General features: G+C 38.4%; 1 long non-coding RNA gene across 1 annotated transcript in view; it reads right to left on the reverse strand.

Moving 5' to 3' along the window:
* Positions 1-10,215: 10,215 nt before the first annotated feature.
* The window catches only part of LOC144306090 (uncharacterized), a 40,776-nt gene continuing 34,001 nt past the window's right edge, over positions 10,216-16,990 (reverse strand). Inside the window, exons 4-5 of the long non-coding RNA XR_013373119.1 lie at positions 14,574-14,703; positions 10,216-11,308 (exon numbers count right to left, since the gene is read on the reverse strand). This is a non-coding gene — a long non-coding RNA (uncharacterized LOC144306090). The remainder of the gene's footprint in view (positions 11,309-14,573; positions 14,704-16,990) is intronic.

Here is a 16,990-nt window from a genome sequence, read left to right on the forward strand (position 1 = left end):
GAAGAAACAAGATAGATAAGAACTGAAGGAAGAGAGCTTCCCAGGATTATGTGGCCATGTTGAACATCCATATTGGATCAGCAAAAACTACATTTGTATTATATTAAGCCACAGAAATGCTAGGATTATTTAACAGTTAGCCTATCCCAACTAAAACAGACATGGTTACATATATTTACATAATTATTGAAATAGGCATATATAGTTAGAGACATTCACCTATGTTTTATATCCAGAAACTAAAAAATGACACATTTGATGCTTTCAGCTCATTGCTAAATAATTTGAATTATGGTCTAATTTAGCAATTCACTTTTTCCATAAACGGGGTTAAACATTTAAGACTTTTTGCATAATTTGGCTGCTATAAATCTGAGAACTTTAGGGAAGCCCGGGTAGCTCAGCGGTTTAGCGCCGCCTCAACCCTGGGTGTGATCCTGGAGACCCAGGGATTGAGTCCCACGTCGGGCTCCCTGCATGGAGCCTGCTTCTCTCTCTGCCTATGTCTCTGCCTCTGTGTGTGTGTGTGTGTGTGTGTGTGTGTGTGTCTCATGTATAAATAAATAAAATGTTTAAAAAAAAAATCTGAGAACTTTATATCATTCTACATAGGTCATGACTTAGGTTTTGAGAGAGCATGACAAATATTTCAGCTTAGTCTTGAGAGTAGTATTAGAGTGATCAGATGATTAAAGTTCTAGAATCAGGGACACCTGGGTGGCTCAGCAGTTGAGCATCTGCCTTTGTCTTGGTGTGTGATCCCAGGGTCCCAGGATCAAGTCCCACATTGGGCCCCTTGCATGGAGCCTGCTTCTCCCTGCCTATGTCTCTGCCTCTTTCTGTGTGTCTCTCATGAATAAATAAATTAAATATTTTTAAAAATGTTCTAGAATAGGTGTTTAGAGTCCTAGCATTTCAAACACTGTTGGGTTCTTACAGATGAGGAAAGGAAGAGCCAGAGAAATTTGGACTTGTCCAAAGTCACACTATTGTATTGCAACAATACCTGGTTCAGGTGAGGAATTCCTTGGCTTCTAACCTAGTATTCCTTGTATGTCACATTATCCCCCATATCACTTCACTTAGCAAAGTATATATATTCTCTGAATAATTTGTCATTAGGCAATAAGAGTATGCATTTTCAAATATTCAAATGTCTACACACACATACACACACTCACACACAGGGAGGTTTCTACCTAAACTAGAATGAAATCTCTAATGCAACCATGTCTATCCTTAAGGAATATTACCTCACTTTTGCTTGTCTTCCAAAAGCAAATATCTAGCCACACATACTGTGTGGTAGCTAGGCTCCCAAAGTGCATACCTTATGGTATTCATGCCCTTGCATTGTCTCCTTCTACACTGACTCCAGATTTCCAACAAAATGTGCCAGGAGTGCCCCAGAACCACTTCAGCCTTTAGGAAGATCAGTTGCGTATACTTCCTCCTTCTTGAAACATTTAGTTTGGGGAGTCCAGAACCCCACAATATCAGAAGTCTAAGCTACCCTACTGGAAAGACTAAATGGAGGTGATGTGGAGATGAGAATTCTGAAATTACATGGACAGAGAGAGAGGCCTTGCTGTCCAAGGACTCCAGTAAGCATCTGACTGCAGCCATGAAAGAAGACTGCAAACACCATCGGGTATTCCTAGTCAACACAGAGCAATGAGAGATAATAAAATGGTTGCTATTTTAAGCCATTAATTTTTGGCTTTATTTTCCTTTCTGATTTATTTCTCTTGTTTAATTACATTAGCCACAATCTTCAGAACAATGTGAAATAAAAATGTATTCATTTACATAATTAATCTATGTAACTTGTCATTTTGTTGTGTTTTAAAATTTATTTAAATTTTAAATTTATTTTAAATTTATTTTATAATTGTATTACTTTCAAGCTCTTCTTTCCACCCCCACTGCCCCTGTGCAAACACGTTTTCCACTTCTGTTGCAGATTTAACTTAGTTTTGTTTAGAAGATTATATATTATTTACATAAATATTATATATATATATCATACAGTGTTATATTAGTTTCAGGTCAAAAATATAGTGATTCGACAATTCTACACACTACTCAGTCTTGTCGTGATAAGTCATCTAATTCACTCATCCCCCCTCCCATCTCCCCTCTGATAAATACCAGTTTGTTCTTTATATTTAAGAGTCCAAAGTTTTTTTTGTCTCTTTTTTTTCTTTGTTTGATTTGTTTCTTAAATTCCACATTTGAGTGAAATCATATAGTGTTTGTCTCTCTCTGACTGAGAGAGAAATAATGAAATAATGAAATAATGAAATGAAATAATGCTTATTTCATTTAGCATTATACCCTCTAGGTCCATCCATGTTGTTACAAATGGCAAGATTTCATTCTTTTTTATGGCTGAATAATATTCATATATATATCATATATCGTATATATATCATATATCAGATATATTTATATATATATATATATATATATATATATCTCCCACATCTTTATCCATTCATCTATCAATAGACACTTGGGTTACTTCTGTAATCCGGCTATTGTAAATAATGCTGCAATAAACATAGGAGTGCCTATACCCTCGAATTTAGGTGGTCTGATGTTGGGTAGGTGGTGTGTGTATAGTTGTTGCATATTCTTGGTGAATTGACCCTTTTATTATTACATAATGTCCTTCACTCTTGTGACAGTTTTGACTTAAAGTCTATTTTGTCTGATATAGAAATGACCACTCTTGCTCTTTTTTGATTACCATTAACATAAATCAAAAATGCATTTAATACACCTAACCTACTGAACATGATAGCTTAGCCTTTCTTACCTTAAACATGCTCAAAACACTTAAATTAGCCTATAGTTGGGCAAAATCATCTAACACAAAGCCTATTTTATAACAAAGTATTGAATATCCCATGTAATTTATTGAATACTGTACCAAAAATGAAAAGCATGATGTTTTTATAGATACAGAATGATTGTAAGTATATCAGTTATTTACCCTTGCGATCTTGTGCTGACTAGGAGCTGCAGCTTACTGCCACTGCCCAGCATTATGAGAGCATATCATATCATATATCATTAGCCTGGGAAAAGATCAAAATTTAAAATTCAAAGTATAGTTTCTACTAAATGTGTATTGCTTTACACCATCATAAAGTAAAAAAAAATAATCATAAGTTGAACAATTGTAAGTCAGGGACCATCCGCATTAGACCTCATTTTTTTATCCATTCAGCTACTATATGCTTTTGGTGATGGAATTTAGTCCATTTACATTTAAAGTAATTATCAATGGGTTAAGACTTATTATTGGCCATTTGTTCACTCTTTCCCCAGAGAGAAGCTGGTATTTGGAATTTTTCTTCTGCTTACTCTGCTTTGTGCCTGGGGAAGAGCTCTAGTGGGTGACTGTGAGCTAATCCAAGCCTTTGCCTTTATTCCTCAGTGTGTCGCAGGAGTCAAGCATATGCCAGGCCTATCAATGTTCTGAAACAGATGAGACAGACATAAGTCTTCTAGTTAAGCCTCCAGAAAAACTGAAACCTTGGATGTGCAATCCAACCCTTTCCCTCCCCAGGGAGAAGCTGGCATTGGGGATTTCTGACCCATTAATGCAGCACTGAGACAAGAAGAAAGGCTATGGCAAGTGCTTATGTGTTAGTCCAAACCACTGCCTTTGTTTTTAACAACTCCCAACCTGGGATCTTTTCCTATCACCATTCAGATTTAGGCAAAGAATAAACTAGAACATGGTCAATAAAGTCAAACACTGGACATGAATTTGATCCTTTCTTTCCCTCCTCAGAAAGAAGCTGGGATCTGGGTGTTTCCTCCCTATTCTGTGGCACTGTACCAGAGAGGATAAAAGCAAAACAGAACTTCAAGTTCTCCTGCCAGCTTTCATGCAGCTGGTTTTGCTCTCACCTTGGTGGTAGGATCTTCTCAACTGGTTTCTGGACCTCTCACAAAGGAAACTGATCCATGTTTTGTTTTTGAACTGGTGTGTCCATGGTGGGAAAGAGGATAAAGGACTTCCTATTCTGTTATCTTACTCCACCTTAACTGTTTTTAAGTGTACAATTCAGAGGCAAAAAGAACATTCACATTGCTCCACTGCGTCACTGCAATCGAGAACTCTTCTTGTAGAACTGAAACTCTGGGCCTATTAAACAAAGACTTCCCATTCCCCTACTTTTAGTCCTTGGCAAAACCACAATTTTATTTTCTGTAAATTATCTATGAAGTTGATTACTCTGGGTATCTCATATAAATAGAATCATATGGTATTCGTCCTTTGTGACCAGCTAATTTCACTCAGAAAGATGTCCTTAAAGTGCATCCATGATGCAGCATGTGTCATAGCTCTTGTCTTTGAAAATGAGAACCAGGAAACCTGAGTCAAAAGGCTGCAGTGGAAACAGCAAAGGCATGATTCAATCTAAACACTTGAACTGCCAAAAGGCTCAAAAATTGACAGTATAAGAAAACTGTTAGATGAAAAAGAAAGAGAAAGACACAGAATATAGGAAGTGGGGGGTGTGACAAAGAAGAAAAGGTATGAGAATGCTCAGAATGAGGATAAAGAAAGATGCCTGAATGACAATGGTTCCCAGATGGAGAGGAGCAACCAGTCCAGATCCAAGAGGGTCAGTGAGCTCCAGGAGAGATTTTTGTCAAGAAGGTGAATTGATAAAAGACCTAAACATCTGAATACACTAAAAAGATACTTAGACAACTGGAGAAACTTGGCCTTGAATTAGTGAGATATATATACATATATCTCTCTAATTATATATTTATTATATACTATTTATATATAATAAAATACATATATATATATATATATATATATATATATATATATATAAGCACAGATAAAAGAGTAAAAACTCCAAAGAAAGAAAATTTGGGTAGGAAAGGAAAAGTCATCATATGACACCAGCTATCAATAATATTTTATAACAATATAATAATATAAAATAATAATATAAATAATAATAAATTCTAAATATTCACCTAACCAAAATTACAATATGAATATATTGGAAAGTCAGATATAAGGATGTGTTCTCATCTGCTATAGTGTCTTCCATAGCAGGAAAACACTAGATTATGTATAACCTCCCTTTAAAAAGTAGTAATATAAGCATGTTATTTGTATATATGAAGGTAAATATCAAAAGAATCACATGAAATAGTTTAACATATTTGCTTCTGAGAAAGAAGAAACGGAGAAGATAAAGTTGGGGTAGGGGCTGCTATTCTTTCATAAGAAACCTGGGGAATTATTTGACTCAACTACATATGTCTAAAACGTATTAAGGATATTATTAAAGATAATATCCATTAATATCCTTATTATTAAAGATAATATCCATACTCTTAAAATCATCTCCATTAAGTCCCAACATAATGAACTACACAGACAGTGTGTATGATTCAACATGGCATTTCTTATTTTATAGTTGCTACGTATAGTCAAGAAAATGGGCACATGACATGTTTAATTATAAAATTAGCAAGTTCATGACAACTAAATACAATATGCAATCTTGAATTGATTGTGGACCAAAAGAAAGATCTATATATCTATTTGTCTGTCCATCTATCACATTATTGGAACAATTGCCAAAATGAGAATAAAGTCTGTAGGTTAGATAATAATATTTTATCAGTGTTATTTCTTGATTTTGATAACTGTACTATGGTTATATAAGAGAACTATATTCTCCATATTCTTTTGAAATACAAACTGAACAATTTAGGGGTAAAGGAACATCAGGTCCACAATTTATTCTCAAATAGTTTAGAGAAAAATTTACATGTGTATCTATCTTTCTTTTTTTTTTAATTTTTATTTATTTATGATAGCCACAGAGAGAGAGAGAGAGAGAGAGAGGCAGAGACATAGGCAGAGGGAGAAGCAGGCTCCATGCACCGGGAGCCTGATGTGGGATTCGATCCCGGGTCTCCAGGATGGCGCCCTGGGCCAAAGGCAGGCGCCAAACTGCTGCGCCACCCAGGGATCCCTCTATCTTTCAATATAAAAAGAATGATAAAGCAATTAATGAGCCCATGAAAAGGGTATATTGGAGTTCTTTGTACTAATCTTGCAACATTTCTGTAAGCTTGAATTATTTCAAAATAAAAATAATAAGTAAGCCAGTAGACAAGAGTAGTACATGGCTAGGTAGATGGCACCAAGACCCTCTCAGTCTAACCCTCTAATGGTGATATACACCTCCCACCCTGAAAAATCCTTTTCTGTAGAATATAGTGGTTTGAACATTTTAAAAAATCACTTACATCAATCTACTTCCCATCAGGGTTCATTGTTTATACTTATTGACACATCCACTCATAGTTATGAGGGAAATGTTTCCTATTCTCTTTTCTATGAGCATGTGTTCTTATCTAGAGCAGGTAAGTTAATACGTACTTTTTGTATTCCAGCCTAGAATCAATCTAGTCATTTTAGTCTTCCAAAATACAGATTCAAAGAACTACCTATTTTATTTCCACATATATTAGTTAGAACTATATATGGTTTAAAGTACATTGGTAAAAACTTATTTTTCTGACTTAACAAAATGGTAAAGCTAGTGCTGGCATTTATCCAGCTTCATGATGTCAGGGCTAGTCTTTCTACAATTCTCTTGGTCTTTCCTTCATGGTCATAAGCTAGTTGCCCCATTCTCAAACACCAATTTTAAGGCAGGAGGAAAGAGGTAAGAGCAGCACTAATTATATCTCTCTTCTTCCTAGTAGACTTCTGTCTACTTCTTTTTTTGCTAGAACTGGGTCACATGGCCACTTTAAGGAGGGGTAGGGGAAGCTGGGAAAGTAGAGAATAAAATTGTCACAACTGGCTTCTTAGACCGTGGGTCTCACCTGGGAATCCTTCTTGCTTAAGGCTGAGCACATTGCCACCCTGAACAAAATCAGGGTTCTGCTAGAAAATAAGGAGGAATTTTAGAGAGATTGGGAAGGCAACAAGAAGCATCTCCCAAACATTCCCAGTTCTAGTCCTCAGACTATTGGTTACAGTCTAGTAGTTCCAAGAACTGCTATTCATTCCATCTGATATAAAACTCTATCCCCTAACCAAATTCCTTTTTAACTCCAAGCATATTCATGGTCCCATAAATAGCTAAGACCTGTCCTACTGGCACTTGAAGTTGCTTCCTGGATTGTTCAGTAAATTTAACCCTTTGAAGTTGAGTCTGCTTCCTTAACTTAAATCTGAAAATCAAGTGTCCTCAAAGTAAATGTATATAAAACCTTCCTGTCAGTTAAGACCTAAGTCTTACAGACAGTTTTCAAAATCAAAATCAATTTTATGAAGGGAACATACTGGTAAAGAGTAGGTAAGCTTATCAGAATAATTCTATATGACTCATATGTCATATGAACACATGGAACCTCTGCCATTTATTCATCATAATGCCTGTTGCAGAAAGGCTGGGGAGACTTTAGAAGCCAATTTGTGGCAAGTGGAACATTTATATTGGCTAAATAACAGCTTTACTATTCTAGCAAACTATTCAATAATGAAAGTTATAGTGGTCCGTGTGTCATCTGCCGTGTTTGCAGTTACACATAATTGTACAATTATTCTTGTGACTATTTTCATGTCTTTCAGCTATAGGAGAAAATTGAAGTCATAGAAGAAAACAAGTTATGTAGAAAAAAACACAGAGTGAGAAAGCTAAGAAACAGAGATCAGTCTAACAAGTACTTTCATGGACAAGATGGTCAGAGGAAAAGGGAAAATGTAATATTACTTGGAATATTACTCAGTTCCAGCCACTAAAGTGCTCTTTTACTGTGTCCAATATGGTGTTTACTAAGTGTTTTTACTTCATTAATTTATTTTCACTCTCACAATTTTTTTTTAAGTAAGTTCTATACCCAACATGGGGCTTGAACTCACAACTCCAAGATCAGGAATTGCATGCTTTACCGATTGAACCAGCCAGGCACCCCTCACTCTTCCTATTGTTTTTTTTTTTGTCTGTAGTCCATCAGTTCTTTACTCAGATCTGCCTACATCCATTTTGTAATTTCTTGTTCTTTATCCCTTTGAAGATTTGGAGCATAATTTTTTAAATCATTTGGTATGTTTCTATTATTTTGCATTTCATTAGGAATGAATCCATCTGATTTATTATTTTGTTGACTCTCTTTTTCAGCAGTAGCTTTTCTAAAAGTGAATTTACATTTGGGGTTGGTAGGCTAATGTTAGGTGGGGTTGGTCTTTATTGTTGTTATTGCTGTTGTTTAGCCTTGTTTTCTCGTTCTGTGATCATTGCTGTCTATGTATAAGCTTTGCAGTTGCTTTCACTCAGCCCCAGGGAGATCTACCACCCAGATCTTACACTAGAGGAACAGCTCCAAACACAGAATGATGGGGCTATTTTAGATCTAGTTACTAAGCCAAACAAGTCCTGCTGCTGGGCTTGCTCTACTTCCTCCTGTCCCCTGCAGGGATTCAGCTTTATAAAGCCACAGCTTCAAGCAGTGATCAGAGCTGTCTCAACTTCCTTTCCTGGTCAGGGAAGGCCCACCTAGCCTTTGCTTTTACACAGTGATACTTGCCCTGATGCCCCACCACATGTGGATCACTTTGGTTTTCATTCCCCTGCAGGAGAGGCACTCCTAACTCTGCCTATTTCTAGACCTGTAGCCCAGCAGGCTGATGCTGCAATCCCAGCTTACTGTGAGTGTTTCCATTTCTGGCCCATGAAAATGTTTAGTTATTGTTTGTTTTGATTTTTGGGGTGTCAGTTTTAGTTTCTGGTTTTTTCCCCATTGCTATGTCGTTTAAGTTTGGAGCAGAGGTGGAAATTTGTAAGGATACACTTAGAGCACCACTTGATGGGGGAGTCTGGAAAGAAAATAAAGATAGGTATAGATAAATCAGTGCATGAGGAGTCAGAAATTAAAGAACATCATAGTTTTGCTTAAGGATAGCCCTGCTTACATACATACAGAAATTGTCTGACCAAAGGCAATTGGCGTGTCAGCTGAGGAATGAATAATGATCACCAAGACAGTATGGTGCTGGCACAAAAACAGATATATAGATCAATGGAACAGAAGAGAGAACTCAGAAATGGACCCTCAACTCTATGGTCAACTAATCTTTGACAAAGCAGGAAAGAATATCCAATGGAAAAAAGACAGTCTCTTCAACAAATGGTGTTGGGAAAATTGAACAGCCACATGCAGAAGAATGAAACTGGGCCATTCTCTTACACCACACACAAAGATAAACTTTAAATGGATGAAAGATCTAAATGTGAGACAGGAATCCATCAAAATCCTAGAGGAGAACACAGGCAGTATACTTTTTTACCTTGGCCACAGCAACTTTTTGCAAGACACATCTATAAAGGCAAGGGAACAAAAGCAATAATAAACTATTGGGACTTCATCAAGATAAAAAACAAAGGAAACAGTCAACAAAACTAAAAGGCAACGGACACAATGGGAGAAGATATTTGCAAATGAAACATATATCAGATAAAGGCTAGTATCCAAGATCTATAAAGAACTTATCAAACTCAAGACCCAAAAAAACAAACAATCCAGTCAAGAAATGGGCAGAAGACATGAACAGATATTTCTCCGAAGAAGATCTACACATGGCTAACAAGCACATGAAAAAAAAATGCTAAAGAAAGAAAGAAAGAAAGAAAGAAAGAAAGAAAGAAAGAAAGAAAGAAAGAAATGCTCCACAGCACTTGTCATCAGGGAAATAAAAATCAAAACCACAATGAGATACTGCTTTACAGCGGTGAGAATAGCTAAAATTCACAAGACAGGAAATCACAAATGTTGGCGAGGATGTGGAGAAAGGGGAACACTCTTGCACTGTTGGTGGGAATGTGAACTGGTGCAGCCACTCTGGAAAACAGTATAGAGAAAAAAGAGAATGAAGCATTGCCAGGATAATCCATGCAGGTTTTCAGAGTTCATCCGCATCAACCCCCCTGACCTTAAACTCAGAAAAAAAGCAATCAGGGGATCCCTGAGTGGCTCAGCGGTTTAGCACCTGCCTTTGGTCCAGGGTGCTATCCTGGAGTCCCGGAATTGAGTCCCACGTCAGGCTCCCTGCATGGAGCCTGCTTCTCCCTCCTCCTGTGTCTCTGCCTCTCTCTCTCTATGTCTATTATAAATAAATAATCTTTTTTAAAAAAAGCAATCAAGAGATTAATAGTGATACTAACTCCAAATTTTATTGAAAAATCCACCACTCTTGTAAACTGTCCCTCTTCTTGCATGATTTAGATATTTGCATTGAGAGTCTCCCCAATTCCCAGAGCTCTCTCCTTTCTTTATCACTGGTGTTCATTCTGCATTTTAAAAATTCCTTAATTTGTTTTCACACTTGTTTCCATATACCTAGTACTCAAATACTGAACTAAGTTTGAACCCAATCTAAGAGTGCAGCTTCTGCTCTCTTATCCTGGTGCTTGTGCATTTACAAGAGACATCTCTAAGCACTAGTGTTCCTGGGCTTATATTCCCCATTGTCTCAATTTCTTGCTCATCTCTATTTCTTTTCCCCCCACCAGATGCCATGTGTTTGGTTGGTTGGTCGGTCAGTTGGTTGATTGAAGCCATGATGTCATCTATGCCAAAGACATGACTAGTTTAGACTAGGGGGTTTTGAGTCTTAACATCCCTATAGCCTGGGTTAGATTCCCTTCTGCCTCCATATTTGTACCAACAAGAGAATCCTCCATCAGTGTGTAACTGAGCTGGAGTTACCATGGGTGACGTTTCTCAAGCTTTTAGAGGTGCAGAAAATAGCAACGTGTCTCCTCTGATGTGTTTTCTAGCTTTCTTTCAGGCCAGCAGAAATACTGCTTTCTCTACCACTTTTTCTGTGGCAATACAACCTAATTTTTGACTCTTATGTTCTGTTTCCATTTCCCTCAACCCATATTTCTTCAGGTAGAGTCAGATGTTTCTTTCCAAACTTGCACTGTTCCCAGATTGGTCTCATTCCTCCTCTACAACATGTGGGCTCACACTGTTTGTCCCACCGATGGCATCCTTCCTGTTATGTTCTCTTTTCACTTGATCTCAAGACAAAAAAATGTATTTTTAAAGCTAGCGCTGTTCCTTTCCGCATTCCAGACCTGCTGCTTCCAAAGCTCAAGCAATCCTTTACCGATCCAACATTGGAGTTTGAGTCCTTCTCCTTCTTTGTCGGCAGTGTTTCCTCTGAGCAAACATGTTTCTAGAACCAAAATGCTCTGCCACAGGAGATGACATAATCCCGTAGAGAAAGAGTCCACTGGGGTGAAGAAAAAAAAAATATATATATATATGTATATACATATATACAGATACAAATACATAGATACACAGATATCCTTACAAATTTATGGCAGAGGCTTTCTTAAATAAGACGCTAAAAGTAAAATGAGGGCAGCCCAGGCGGCTCAGTGGTTTAGCGCCACCTTCAGCCCCGGGCATGATCCTGTGCCTCTGTCTCTGCCTCTCTCTGTGTGAGTCTCTCATGAATAAATAAATAAAATCTTTAAAAATAAATAAATAAATAAATAAATAAATAAATAAATAAATAAATAAAGTAAAATGATAAAAAAAACTAACAAACAAAAACATGAAAAAAGACTGGTCAACTTGATTACACCCAAAATTAGGTTTGAATGATCCAAGACTATGAACAAAGCTAAAAAATAAACAAAACTCATTAGGAAAAAGTATTTCAACATACTTAACAAAAGATTATTTTACAGGGTGGTTCAGTCGGTTGAGCACCCACCCCTTAGTTTCAGCTCAGGTCATGACCTCATGAATTGTGAGATTGAAACTGTGTAGGGCTCCATGAACAGCAGGGAGTCCGCTCAGAGGTTTTCTCCCTCTGCCCTTCCCCTCACTCGTGCTTGTGCGCTCTCTCTCTCTCAAAAATGAATAAATAAAATCTTTTAAAAAATAAAAAGTTTTGGGATCCCTGGGTGGCGCAGCGGTTTGGCGCCTGCCTTTGGCCCAGGGCGCGATCCTGGAGACCCGGGATCGAATCCCACGTCGGGCTCCCGGTGCATGGAGCCTGCTTCTCCCTCTGCCTGTGTCTCTGCCTCTCTCTCTCTCTCTCTCTCTCTCTCTGTGTGACTATCATAAATAAAAAAAAAAATTAAATTTAAAAAATTAAAAAAAAAAGAAATCCACCTTTTAAAAATAAAAAAAAATAAAAATAAAAAGTTTTAAAAAGATTTTTATATGGAGTAATAAGAAAAAGACTAACAATATGACAGAAATGCAAATAAGATTACAAACAGAAGATTTACAGAAGAAAAAATACAAATGGCCAATATGAGAAGAGTCTCAGTCTCACTGGAAATCATAGAAATACAAATTTAAATAATAATATGTCATTAATAAAATGGAACATTTAAATAACATTTAAATATTATTTCTCTCCATTAGATTGGTAGAAATGTTTCATTTTATTAATGAGCTTTTACAAGGTTTTGAGGAAGTGAGTACTCTCAAATACTGCTAGAGGAAGTGTAAATTAATTCCACCCTACACCCCAGCAGTTCCACATATAGATTTCTAGCTGGAAAAAACTCTGGCACATATGCACAGTACGGCACAGACACTTATGTGAAGGTTCCATGCAGCACTATTTGTCATAGACAAAAATTAGAAACATTTGAACTGTCCATCAATGAGAAAATAGCTAAAAAAATCATATATACGTAATAGCACATTGTGTAGCAGTCAAAAGGAATATACTAGAGCTAAGATAGTATCATATGTTAACTGGAATGGAAATAAAAACTTCAAAAAAATAAAAATAAAAATTTTTTTTAGAAAAAGAATACACTAGGGATCCCTGAGTGGCTCGGCGGTTTAGCACCTGCCTTTGGCCCAGGGTGCGATCCTGGAGACCTGGGATCGAGTCCCACATCGGGCTCCCGGCATGGAGCCTGCTTCTCCCTCCTCCTGTGTCTCTCCCACCCCCCCTCTGTCTATCATAAATAAATAAATAAATCTTTTTTAAAAAAAGAATACACTAGATCTATTTGTGTCAACATGGATAAATCGCAAAACATCATTGCTAATTGATAAAGGCAAGTTGCAAAATATCACACATACTATGATATCGTTTTGTCACACAAACACAAATGATACTAAAAGGATTTTCGGAAAGTTCATAACAGTGGTTATCACTGGAAATTGGGGAGAAGTTGGAAGCGTCATAACAGCAGCAAACATTTACTAAGTGTGATATGCCATTTAAGTGTTTTACATATATTATTATATTTAATCCTTAAAACTGCCCTATGGAGTAGGTATTAATAATATTTTCATTTTCCACATAAGGAAACTTAGGCACAGACAGGCTAAGTAACTTGCCTACAGTGGCACAGTCGGTTAACTGGTAGAGTTCAATTTGAGCCTAGGCAATCTGGTGCCAGCCCTTCCTTTGGTAGTCTGCAACCATGGGGGGGTAGGGGGGAGGAGTGGATGTGGGGGCTGGTAGTGGATCAGTGCCATAAGAGGCCTTCTCCGCAGCTTCTGCTGTAGGTTTCTGGGTTTTTAGAAGGAGAATATAGCATTCAGGGATTACTTATATAGTTAAAAATTAATTTTAAGTAGGAAAAGGAATTATTGGTATATCTTAGATGGAACCATCACCAAAAGAAAAAGAAGGTTGAACGAACAAAAAGGAGAGAGGGAAGGAAGGAAAGAGGGAAGGCAGGAAGGAGGGAAGGAGAGAAAGAAGGAGGGAGGGAGAGAGGATGGGAAGGAGGGGCTGAGGGAGGAGGTAACAGAGAGAGAAACCCTCTTCCCTCTTCATCTGTTCAATGATGAATTTCTTAGCTCTGGTTTATCAGACACTTCTAGTGCTCCAATCTCCATGCCATTACCAAGATTTATCCAGACCAAGCTGAGAATAGGAACATAAAAAGGAAAACAAAATGTTTAGATTGTGCATACACCCTCCTGTCCACAGATGCCGACACCATCAGTCCAAGGCTCTCTACAGAGAAGCTCTGTTGTGAGAAGAGCATTTCTTCGCCCTTGAAATGAATTCCTAACCTGCTGCCATCAGTTCTGTCCCATTACCAGAGGACGTTGCTTGGCCCACAGTCATTCTCACTGTCTGGCTCCGACGGAGAAAGACAATTCTAGTCAACCACAATTAAAGCAAAGAAGGAAAGAAAAGATTTTTCCTAGTTTCTAGAAACCATCCACTGCCCCCAAGACCTTCCAGGGGCAGCAGGCACCCCCACCTAAGTAGAGCCCTCTTTGTCACCACAGCTGTGTGGGGAAACCGGTTTTCCTAAAAAGCCATTCAAAGAGACGAGACCCTACAAAACGAGGAGCCGAGAAGAAATTCTACCAGCAGGAGCTGCATGTAACTTTTCCTTCAGCGCAGAGAAACTTCTAGGCCCTAGCTGGGCGTCCTAAGCTGTGTTCTTGGGCCCGGCCAACGCAAAGTCTGTGGTCAACCTCTTTGGGGGTGGGGTAAGGAGTAAAGGAGGTGAGATGGGAGCTCCCCCACGTGGCTGAAGCTGTCCACTAACCTGGATGGGGTGAATCTGTTTTTGCACGCGATCCCAGATTTCCCAGGTCTGTGTGCAATCCATTTATCTCCTTTTGATGTGTTTTTATAGCATTTTCCGAAATAACATCACTTTGTGATGAGTTCTTGTCCTGAAACATTGAATACTGCAGTGATTATGGCTGGGGTTAGCCCAGAATATTCTTCTCAGTAATAAACAGTACGATATGCTTACTCCTATTTCTTTTTTGCCAACCCACTCAGCTCTTCTTACGTGAACTCATTTTTTGAGCAAGTTGTTATTTTCAGGGCTGTGCTACAATTAATTTAGTATCTGACTTACCGAATATTCTACGGCCAAGGAGAAAAATAAATCTAGTGTATGTCATTTTACTCTAATGTAGTCCCCACCTATGATTAAAAACAAAATATACCGTACAGGGCTTGATACATGCTCCTCACCCCAAAATACCTCAAGAACACAAATCACAGAGCCCCTTAGCCAAAGCTTGCAGTGTTTCCTTCCTCCTCTGTCTTAGGAACTCCTTCCAGATATAGAACAAGCCTTGAATTTGGCAATTCTTCTTGCTGCGACAGCATATTTTCTCATTCCCAAGAAAATGTTCTTTCTCAAAGAGTAGAATGCCCAAAATTAAAAGGCAAGCTGGCAAACTAGGGAAGACTGCAATGACTATGATAAAGCACTTACATAAAACCATCAGAGAAAGTCTACTACCCCAATAGATAAAACTCTATGAAGATTATTTCTAAAGGAGGAAACACTAGAGGGCAAGAAAATCGTGAATACCTGACCTTCTAAAGAAATCAAATAAATAAAATTTAAAACAAGATAACATTTTTGCCTCTCATATTAACAAAGATGTTTAAGATGCTCCTTCAGTTAAGTGTCGGCCTTTGACTCAGGTCATGATCTCAGTGTCTCTGGGGTGGAGCCCCACGTGGAACCCCGCATGGCATAGGGCTCTCTACTCTGTGGGAAGTCTGTTTCTCCCTCTCCCTCTGCCCCCAACCCCTCCACACTTGTTCTCTTGCACGTGTTCTCTCTCAAATAAATAAAGTTGCCGCATGGTGCGCTCTGATGAGAGATGAAATAATTACTCAGAATCCAATATCGTGAAACAAAGAGAGGCCCAAAGGGGCTACACCGTCAGGCATCGCCAAGAGTTGCAGGTGCTGGGGTGAAGCCCAGAGTCCAGGTTGGCTCTTGGTTTTATGATCATAGAATGTAAAGTATGTGGAGAGAAAGAAGGAAAAACAACGCAAGAGACCAGTCATGAGGAGGGCAGCAGGGAACTGCATAGGTGACTACCTGGGTGGATCCCAGAGGAGCCTCAACGCGGGGCTGTGGGGGCAGGAGAACCGACCTCAGCAGGCCTGGCTGTCTACCCACTATCATTGTACTGTTTTCAGCACAGACGGATGGCAGGAATAGTTGGCTTTTGCCACACGCATAAAGCTGCTCCTATTTATGCATGTCCCTGTTCTTATTGTTTTCTTTTACCTGCTGAGGTCTTGCTGTCCCACACAAAATCTTTACAAATAATTTTAAAAATAAATAACGTGCTAGAAATGATGCATGTACATATGGTAAAATAGTGGGATGTTTACTTTTTGAAAACAATTTGGAAAAATATCAAAAGGAACCTTAAAAATATTCATACCCTTTGGCTTCTGGGATTGATGTGAAAAACACACTACAAAACTGGGAGAGGGACACCTGGGTGGTTCAGCTAAGCATCTGCCTTTGGCTCAGAGCGTCATCTCGGGGTCCTAGGATTGAGTCCTGCATCAGGTCCCCACAGGGAGCCTCTTCTCCCTCTGCCTATGTCTCTTCCTCTCTCTGTGTGTCTCTCATGAATAAATAAATGAAATCTTAAAAAAAATGGCTAGGAGAAAGCTTTATGTAGAAAGATTCACACTGGGGGCACCTGGGTGGCTCAGTCGGTTGAGCGTCTGTCTGCCTTTGGCTCAGGTCATGAGCCCGGCTCCCTGCTCAACAGTGGAGCCTACTTCTCCTTCTCCCTCTGCTGCTCTCCCTGCTTGTGCTGTCTCTGACAAATACATAAATAAAATCTTTTAAAATTAAAGATTCATACTGAAATAGTAATGGATAGAAACCACTACATGGTCAATTTTAAGGGACTGGTTACTACCCTAGTTTTCTTAGTCTAGTAGTTGTCAGTTCTGGCTGCACATGAGAATCACTTGGGAAACTTTATTTTTACAATGCATAGGCCTCATATCAGAACAACTGATTCAAAATCTCTGGGGGTGTATATTTCTTATGTATCTGGGCCTGCATATTTTTTAAGGCCCTGTAAGTGATTCTCACCTGCATTCAGGGTTGGGACCCAACAGGCTAAGGAAACTATGGATGTGTCATTAAGTAGTATATTATGCAGCCAATAAAAATATGCT

This window comes from Canis aureus, chromosome 36 (assembly GCF_053574225.1).
Source record: "Canis aureus isolate CA01 chromosome 36, VMU_Caureus_v.1.0, whole genome shotgun sequence".
Classification (NCBI taxonomy): Eukaryota; Metazoa; Chordata; class Mammalia; order Carnivora; family Canidae; genus Canis; species Canis aureus.